The sequence below is a fragment of the Lagenorhynchus albirostris genome, chromosome 20 (genome assembly GCF_949774975.1).
Source record: "Lagenorhynchus albirostris chromosome 20, mLagAlb1.1, whole genome shotgun sequence".
Taxonomy (NCBI): Eukaryota; Metazoa; Chordata; class Mammalia; order Artiodactyla; family Delphinidae; genus Lagenorhynchus; species Lagenorhynchus albirostris.
Window position 1 is genome coordinate 41,867,437 of NC_083114.1, and position 8,251 is coordinate 41,875,687.

Below are 8,251 nucleotides of genomic sequence, written 5' to 3' on the forward strand. Positions count from 1 at the left end.
TAAAATAATTAGATTTACAGGAAGTTGCAAATAAATGTACAGTGGGGCCTCCTGCGCCCTTCACCCAGCTTCCCCCAATGTTAACATCTTGTGTAAATACAGTACAGTATCAATCTAGGAAGTTGACATTGCTACAATCTATAGAGCATATATAAATTCACAATTATACATGCACTCATTTATATGTAGGTGTATAGCTAGTTTTATGTAACTAGCATGTCTAGTTTTGTATAAGTACAACCGCATTTGAGACAGTTAACTGTACCATTATGGAAATACTCTACTGTACTCCCCCTTTTGGCCACAGCCTCCCTCTTCCTCCAGCCCTAACCCCTGGCAATCACTAATCTGTTTTCCATCTCTGTAATTATGCTGTTTCATGAGTGTTACATAAATGGGGTCATGCAGTATGTATCCATTCTTTTCAGATTGGCTTTTTTCACTCCATATAATTTCCTTGAGGTTCATCCAGGTTGTGTATACCAATAATTCATTCCTTTTTATTGCTGAGTAGTATTCCATGGTAGGAATGTACCACAGTTTATGAATGTACCATTCACCTACTGCAGGACATTTGGGTAGTTTCTAGTTTTTTGACCCTTTTGAATAAAGCTGCTGTGAACTTTTGTGCACAAGTTTCTGCATGAAAGTAAGTTTGATTTCTCTTGGATAAATGCCCAAGAGTGTATTGGTGGGGTTGTATGATAAGTCCATTTTAAAAGAAACTGTAAAGCTATTTCCAGAGTGGCTGTACCATTTACATTCCCACCAGCAATGGATGAGTGAGCCAGTTTTTCCACATCCTCAGCAGCAATTTGATGTTACCACCATTTTTAATTTTAGGCATTATAACATGTGCGCAGTAGAGAAACTTGCATTTCTCTAATTAATGAAGTTGAACATCTGTCATATGCTTACTTGCTATCTGTATATCCTCTTCGGTAAAATATTGGTGCATTTGCCCGTTTTCTAATTGGATTTTTTTTTTATTGAATTTTCAGAGTTTTTTACATATTCTAGATCCAGGCCCTTTGCTGGATATGTGATCTGCAAAATATTTTCTCTGTAATTTATCTTTTCATCTTTCACAGAGTAAAGCATTTTAATTTTGATGACATTCAATTTATCAATGGTGAAACTGTTCTGTATCCTGGCTCTCTCATATCAATATCCTGGCTGTGATACTGTGTATAGTTTTGTAAGGTGCTACCACCTGGGGAAACTGGGTAAAGGGGACACAGGATCTCTCTGTATTATTTCTTTCACACATGTCAATCTACAATTATCTCAAAATAAAAAGTTTAAAGAAAAAATCAATATGTCCAAATGTAAATTCATTTTTAAACTGGTTCCAGTTCATCTCGGTTTGAGGAACTATTCTTCTAGACATCCAGGTGAGAAGTCTGGCAGTCATCCTTTACTCCCTCTCTTTCATCCCTTCCTCCTTCCTGCTTTTTTTTTTTTTTTTTTTTTTGCAGTACGCGGGCCTCTCACTGTTGTGGCCTCTCCCGTTGTGGAGCACAGGCTCCGGACGCGCAGGCTCAGCGGCCATGGCTCACGGGCCCAGCCGCTCCGCCGCATGTGGGATCTTCCCGGACCGGGGCACGAACCCACGTCCCCTGCATCAGCAGGCAGGCTCTCAACCACTGCGCCACCAGGGAAGCCCATCCTGCATATTTTTAATCTACCAGTCCTGCTTCTCAGTCTTTGTATGTGCTACTGCCCATTTCAGGCGCTTGTGATTTACAACCGGTATTATTAATGCAAAAATATGCCCATATCACTTTCTAGCTTAATACACCTTCAATGATTTGCCATTCCTTCCAGAATGAGCCACACTTCTTAATATGGCCCCCCTCAATCCTGTTCCTCCTGTCTTGGAAGCCTCTATCAACAGGAATTCTTAGTTCAAGCAACAGAAATTGACTTTAAGTAGTGAAATAATTTATTGAAAGAATATGAAATCGTTAACAGTATTTGCTAGAAAACTGCGGAACCCAGCTTCAAGCGGCACATCAAGGGACAGCGCTCCAAGTCTTGCTGTAGAACTGGTCTGTGGCGCTGTGGCTAGCACAGCTGCCCTTGCTCTATCTAGAACTGGATCTTGCTGACCTGCTAGTGCCGCCTCTGAAAAGTCTTCACCGTCCCCGCCATTTTGTGTCACTATCTCCCAATTCCAAGTCAGTGAAGGTCTATCTGATTGGTGTAACTTAGATCATATATGCCCATTCCTTATCTGCAAGGGTTGGGAGAATGAGTATCTGCCTTTTTCCAAGGCTGGACATGAGTTCTGCTTCTCATTCTCACCAGAACAGGAAATTTCCCCCCAGTTAGAATGAGGCTCAGATACTAGAATTTCACAAAAATGACAAATGTCTGCAAACTTATATCTCATCATTCCTTGTCTTTTTCAACTAACAGAAGACATGTTTTCTTCTCATCCCATTCATCTGTTGTCCCCTCTAGCTGGAAAATCCATAGTTCTATGTCTTTACCTGGAAAACACCTATACATAATTTATACAAGCGAGTCCATTCTCTAGGAAGTTTCCATGAACTGCTCAGGTTATATTAGGTATTCTTTTAAATGTCTGCAGATTTTCCTGTTGTCCTTCTTTTATTGATTTCTAGTTTGAGTCCATTATGGTCAGAGAACATACTCTATATTTCCAATTCTTTTAAAATTTATTAATATGGCCTATCTAGGTGAATATTTCATGGACATTTGAAAAGAATGTATATTGTTCTGCTGTTGGGGGGAGTGTTTTAAAATGTCAATTAGATCCTGTTGGTTGATGGTGTTCAGTTCTTTTATACACTGGATAACTTTCTGTTCTAGTTCTATCAATTGCTGAGAGTAGGGTGTTGAATTCCCCAATTATAACTGTAGATTTGTCTATTTCAACTTTTAGCTCTATCAGTTTTTGCTTCACATATCTTATTTATTTATTTTTAAAGCAACTGGTGCTCAAGCTGTTTTTTTTAATGAATTTATTTTTTATTTATTTATTTTTGACCGTGTTGGGTCTTCATTGCTGAGCGTGGGCTTTCTCTAGTTGTGGCGAGCAGGCGCTACTCTTCATTGTGGTGTGCGGGCTTCTCATTGTGGTGGCTTCTCTTGTTGCAGGGCACGGGCTCTAGGCGCACAGCCTTCAGTAGTTGTGGCTCGCGTGCTCTCGAGCGCAGGCTTAGTAGTTGTGGCACATGGGCTTAGTTGCTCCGCGGCATATGGGATCTTCCCGGACCAGGGATCGAACCCGTGTCCCCTGAAATGGCAGGCGGATCCTTAATCACTGCATCACTAGGGAAGTCCCTGCTTCATGTATTTTAAAGCTCTGGTGTTTGTTGCATACACATTTAGGATTGCTATACCTACTTGGGGGAGTGATCCTTTTTACCATTTTATAATGTCCCTCTTTGTCCCTAGTAATTTTCTTTCTCTGAAGTCTACTTTATCTGATAATAATATAGCCTTTTAAAATGATGTTTTTAAAAAAAATTGTTTGCATAATATTTAAGTTTCCATCATTACTTTCTGTCTACCTATGTACACTTGTATATGACGTATAGTTGGGTCAAGTTTTTTTAATCCACTCTACCAATATCTGTCTTTTAATTGGTCCCTTTATCCTCCTCACTTTTAGAATATAATTATCTTATGTATTTCCTCTGCATACACGGAGCATCACATCAGATGGGGTTATAACTTTTGTTTCAACCAGAAAATATGGATAAAGAAACTCAAGAGGTGAAGAACAATCTATTATGTTTACTTCTATTTTTACCTTTTCAGTTGTTTTCTTCCTTTCTGAAAGTCCCAGCCTTCTGCCATTTTGTTTGGAAAGTTTTCTTTAGCCATTCTTTAAGGGTCAGTCTCAACAAATTCTGTTAGTTTCCCTTCATCTAAGAATGTCTTTATTTCCCCTTTGTTCCTGAAGGATAGTTTCCTCACATATAGGATTCAAAGTTGACAATCTTTGCTGTCAGCACGTGATAAATGTTGTGTCACTTTTTCTGGCCTCCACAGTCTCCTTGATAGTAATACTAAAATAGTATTAGTAACAGTAATAGTATTAGTAAAACAGTAAAATAGTAACACTTGCGTTAGTGTTCCTTCCCATTGTTTCTCCCTGTTCTTAAAATTTTTTTTTCCTTGGTCTTTAGTTTTCAGCAGATTAATTATGATGTATCTTGGTATGGATTTCTTTGGGCTTATCTTATTGTGAGTTTGTCACCTTCTTGAATATGTAGATTTATATCTTTCATCAAATTTGGGGAATTTTCAGCTATTATTTCTTTGAGTACTTTTTGGTCCCACACTTTCTCCTCTCCTTCTGGGACTCTGAGGATACAAGTGTTAGCTCTTTTGTTATTGTCTCATGGGTCCTTGAGGCTCTCTCTTTTTTTTTTCCCAGTCTGTTGTTCAGATTGAGTAATTTTTATTGATCTGTCCTCAAGTACCCTGATTTGATCTTCTGTCATTTCTACTCTACTATTGAGTTCATCTGAGTTTTTAATTTTACAATAACTTTTCATTTCTATAATTTCCACTTGGTTATTTTTCATAGCTTCTATTTCTTTGCTAAGATTTTCTGTTTAAACAATTTTTTTTCAAGAGAATTTGTTATTGATTGTTGAAGCATTTTTACTACAATTGCTTTAAAATCCTTGTTAGATAAATTCCAACATCTGAATCATATCATATTGGTATCGGTTGATTTTTTTTTTTTTCTTATTTAGATTGGGGTTTTCCTGGTTTGGGATATGCTGAGTGATTTTCTATTGTATCCTAGATATTTGGGTAATTATGTTAGGAATCTCTTAATGCTATTTACATCTTCTATTATAGCAGGTAGGAGTCCTGTTTAGGTGTAGTGTATAAGTTTCTGCTTCTTTTATGGGTTTTATTTCCAATGACATTATAGTTTTCTGAGCCTTCACAATACTATTCTGGTCTGCTTGTTCTTTGGATGCTTCCAGGACTCCCACTCAATCCCTGCTGGTGTCTTCTGCAGTGTAGGAAGGTGCTTCCCTGGGCTGCACAGTGTTGCTGGACCACCTTCTGCAGAGGGGCAGGCAGACGCTGCTGGGCCTGGGTCTCCTAATATCACTGGGTGGAGGACAGGGAGACACAGGGCTTCAATCCTGCTCTGAATGAACTGGGCCACCTGCTGGTACCCAGGTGTGGAGCTAGGGCTGAAGCTCCCCAGTAGGTCTCTACTAGGCTTCCCCTTCCCTGTCCTTTGGCAGAGAAAGCAAGCTTTTCTCCCTTCCTCTCTCCCTTCCTCCCTACCTCCCTTTTTTCCTTCCTTCCTTTTTTCTTCCCTGTCTCTGTCTATTGGTGGTTCTGGGTTGCAGGCCTCTCCAGAGCCCAGTCGGGTGTAGGAGATGAAAAGAAAACCCAGGAAAGTCACCACATTGTTGTTCCTCAAGTCCTGAGATTTCCTAATCAATCCACCATCTTCTCTCCAGCTTTCAGAGTCCTTTTATCATTGTCTTTTTAATAAATTTCCAAGGTTTTAAGTTGTATTTAGAGTTGAGGAGGAGGGAAAAATGATTCTACATCATCTTGTTCTGAAACCACAAGCCTGACTTTTAAAGGAAGCAGTTTGAGACTGTATTCAAAGGGCAGGAAAAAAAAAAAATCCATGTCGACTCCACCAGTTAGAGAAATGCTGCTTATTAGTTCTAAACTATATGATTCAAGAATGGGTTTTGTGCATATGTTGGTCTGTAGTTATTAAATAAGTCACCAAATGCTTTCATATTTTTGGACACATGATCCTGTGATTGGTGGCATAAATGGTGTAACCCTGGGTAAGTGGATGTAAAACTCTCATGGGTCACATGTCTTAAAGCACGTATGTTTTCAAACATACAATGGTAAAAGCACAATTGGCTAATGTTTAACATAGCTAAGCATTGCCTATGAAGGACAGATGGTTATAATTTTCTTAAACCCATTTCCTTCAGGGAGTGGAGTGGATGGTAGAGAAGATTACAAATTTATGGATCAAGGATGGCAAACAGGATAACTCACTTGCCAGTTGTGCTCAGTTGAGACTGGATACTGTATCCTGAAAGATCCAAAGCAGTGCCTACATTCAGCAAGAGAGTACTGTGATCAGTTAGTGCTGTCTGCCACGGATATAAGAATGGTTGGTGGCAGCACATATGCCCCACCCGTCTAACATCCTTGACCTAGAAGAGCCCTCCAGAGCTCACATTCTCTCTGGTTGTAGACACAGGCAGAGAGCTTACCGGCACTTGAGGGCCCAAGGGGGGAAAAAAAGGTACATTTTGAGAGGTATGAAATAAGCAGATTTCTTGGTGTGAGGCCCAGAGTGATGGACTTTTGCAAAAATTTTGCCCAGGGGGTCAGAACATGTGCTACTGGCTGGAATGGGACTGAGAACTGAATTTACACACATTCCACCAATATATATCTGTAAACAGGTGCTTTTTTTTTTTTTTTTTTAAATAAGACTTTTCTTTTTACGAACAGCAAAAACACTTTACAAATGACCTGTCTCTGGGGCCCTGTCCATTCTACTCACAGATTTTGTAGCAGCCAAACAGCTGTCAACACAGCTTGCCTTAGAGGGTGAGAAGGCTATTTTGACAGGAAATAAAGCAGGCATCACATTTTAATACCTTGCTTCACAATACACATGAAGGGAATGATTACTATTTCATCTGACAATTGTGCGAAAATATTAAGAAGCGGAAAATGTCTGTTGTAGTATGAAATATAAAAAAAAAAATCATCTGTTATTCAACCACTGTGCTCCTACAATGGGAGAAAAACCACCCAGATGGGACTTCAGAGTTGGTGAGGATCTCCACCAAGGGGCCTCCCTAGGTGATTTTTCTGGAGTAATTTTAACTTATGTGTTTTTTGCCTGAGAGCTGAGTTTAGATCCTGGCTCTCCTGAATAATACACACAACTTGGCATATGCCATTCCACTTCAAAGGGCAGCTGCCCTCCCTGTGCTGGTTCTATGTGGAACAGCTCAAGACTAATTTCACTTGATAAGAATCCAGTACTTTGGAAGTGCAAAGAGGTCCTCATCCTTTTGCTAGAAAGGTCTGAAGAATGTGATCCTGTTAGGTGGACCTACCAGGTTCATGAGCTAGAAGGTGGCATAGGTATCCTTGTGTAAGAAGGCAAAAATGGAAATTTCTAAATGGGCAACAGATCTTCTCCCTGGTGCTTCACCCTTCACCTGGCCTCCTTTTTTTTCTCATGAGGAAAAGAGCTTGAAAATTTACACATGTAAGCAGCCTATTTTCAGTCTTAGAAGCTGCAACCACACTGCATATTATTGTAAATTCTAGCTGAGAACACATTCCTCACTTCTAAGTCCATAATTTAACAGGTAGCCTCAATTATGGGACCACAAAAGAAACAGGCAGTATAGTGATTGATGACCATCTCTGGTATTAGGAAGACCTGGGCTCAAATACAATGGCTCTGCCATTTTATTAAAGCTGTGTGAGCTTGAACGCATTATTTAAACTTTTTAGCCTTGTTCTTCTCGTTTGTATAATAGGGATGATAAGAATCCTACATCAGGGAATTCCCTGGTGGTCCAGCGGTTAGGACTCGGCGCTTTCACTGCGGTGGCGAGGGTTCAATCCTGGTGAGGAAACTAAGATCTCACAAGCCATGTGGTGCGGCCAAAAAAAAAAAAAAAAAAGAATCCTACATCATAGGCTTGGTGCATCTGTCAAAATCACGTATGTAAAGGCCTTAGCATTGCTCCTGGCACAGAATAAAGCTTTACATACATTGGCTATTAATAAGAAATACAATTCTCTGAAGCTGAGATATATCACAAATCCTGTGTGACATACATTAAGCACTTTTGCTCAGAGACAACCCATCAGGCCCACACTCAGAGTCTATGTACTTTGATTTTGATGGTCAGGACTGATTTATTGTGAATTAGGCATAGTTATGACAGGGGGGAATCATCTGGTTTCCCATGATGTAGCAGGATAGGAGCCCCTATAATCTGAAGGTAGGGACAGGTGAGAACCAAGAGAGCTGTCAGTAACAAGAAAGACAAGTGATGGAATAAAATAAAAGCAAGCACGCATCCAGTTTCAGAGTCTGAGAATATTTAGAAAAGGCACAAGCAGCCTGACATTCTGCAAGTCCCTGAAAACACCACTGTATCATGGAAGAGTACAGTAAATCATGGTGACAGGGAAGGGTGCCTTAGTCTGCCAAAAATGTTGATGAATG